The sequence below is a fragment of the Camelus bactrianus genome, chromosome 3 (assembly GCF_048773025.1).
Source record: "Camelus bactrianus isolate YW-2024 breed Bactrian camel chromosome 3, ASM4877302v1, whole genome shotgun sequence".
Lineage (NCBI taxonomy): Eukaryota > Metazoa > Chordata > Mammalia > Artiodactyla > Camelidae > Camelus > Camelus bactrianus.
In genome coordinates this window covers 37,281,538-37,283,162 of record NC_133541.1, presented here as the reverse complement: position 1 = coordinate 37,283,162, position 1,625 = coordinate 37,281,538, and the positions used below count along the sequence as shown (strand labels likewise).

General features: G+C 45.5%; 1 non-coding gene across 1 annotated transcript; it reads left to right on the top strand.

Moving 5' to 3' along the window:
* The first annotated feature begins 332 nt into the window (after positions 1-332).
* Positions 333-444, top strand: LOC123611674 (small nucleolar RNA SNORA76). The gene has a single exon (XR_006718777.1). It is a non-coding gene; the product is annotated as a small nucleolar RNA SNORA76 (small nucleolar RNA).
* The last annotated feature ends 1,181 nt before the right edge of the window (positions 445-1,625 follow it).

Sequence of the window (1,625 nt, the reverse complement as noted above, 5' to 3'; positions counted from 1 at the left end):
TGGTTACCACATGGGGCAGCACTGATATAGAACATTTTCATCCTCTTAGAAAGTTCTTTTGGACGTTGCTGTTCTAGAGTCTTCTGGACTAATCCTCCAGCCACCCCCCCTCACTTTTTGAGCAAGAAATAAACTTTAATTGTTAAATCCACACGGTTTGAGATCATTTGTTACTGTAGCATAATTTAGCCTAAGCTGGTGAAAACAGTTGAAAATTTTAATAATGAAATAAAAACAATGGTAGAAGTATATAAAAGTACATGTAAATTCTTCTTAAAGACTTCAAAGTACAACTCAATGTCTTAATATAAAAAATAAAGATATTTTCTAACGCGGAGCCTTTGAGTCCTGACGCGCCTGCGCGTGGCGCTGCGATGTCAGGCGGCTGCGCTTGCGCAGAACGGGCCGCTGGAACCCGCCTTGTTGGCTCTTTTAGCCACAAGCAGAGGCCGACCCTGGCTGCCAGCGAGTGACGGACTGCGGTGACTCAGGCCTCAGCCCTACAGCCAAGGTTGAAGTTCCTTCAGGAGACGCCGGGAATCCTGCAGTGTCTGTTACTCAGTGCCCAGCGTATCCTGTGCCTCCTCGTAAGTCCGAGCGTCATCTCTTTGTGCCAGTCCCCTTGTCTTGAAAATGAGGCAACTGAAGCTCAGGGAAGGGACTTGCCCGACTGGTTCATACTGGAGCAGGGACCAGGACCAGGTTATTGGCACTTCTTGGCACTTCTTGCCTGGGGCCACCAAGACACGTCCTAATTAAGTTTATGGCACTGTGCCAGGTATTAGGGGTAATGACTGGTACAACTCTGACCTCTTGCCCTCCTGGAGAGCACAGTCTAGTTACATGGGCTACCCCGGTGTTTTTCAAATATCTTTTTTTTTTTTTTTTTTTTAAGCAGGGAAGCTTTTTCCCGTGAAATCATCTGTGGAATAGTAAAATATAAACCAGAGCTGCTTTTGCTGAAGCACAATGTGAGTGTGTGTGTGGGTGTGTATGTGTGTGCGTCCTAAGGCCTTGCCATCCCAGTCTCCTCATGGCCCTTTCACCCTCTTGGAACTAGAGGCTCCAGGGAAATGTTGGAAAATTGTGGTCTATACTTAGACTTCTTTACTAAAGGAATTGGGGCTCTGAGGTTTGAAGTGACTGTAAGGCTGGTGGTAGAGGTGTGCAGAAAGGGGCCACGAGGATTATTGCTTGTCTGGTGTTTCAGAGGCTTTAGGGGTAAAGATAGAGGTTTGAAGATGATGGCAGGCCTTCCAACTACAACCCCTGTTTCCTGCAGAGGTGAGGAGGAGCAGGGCATGGCCAGAAACACAGGCATTTGAAAAATGAACGGTTGGTGGCACAGATTTTTCCAGGCTTGGTGGGCTTTTCTTGTAGGATTTCATGCATGCATTCGTTCATCGGTTTATTCATTTATTCATTCAGTTGTGAGATATTTACTGACTTCCTATTATGGGAGAGATGCTGAACTAACATTCTGTGTGGGGTGTGTACTAAGGTAAATCAGACAGGGACCTTGTCTTAAAGGAAGTTAGAGCCTAGTAAGGGAGATAAGATAGAAGAAGCAATACCTAATATACAAGGTAGAAAATGCTAAATGCAAAAACCTGAGTATTGCTAAA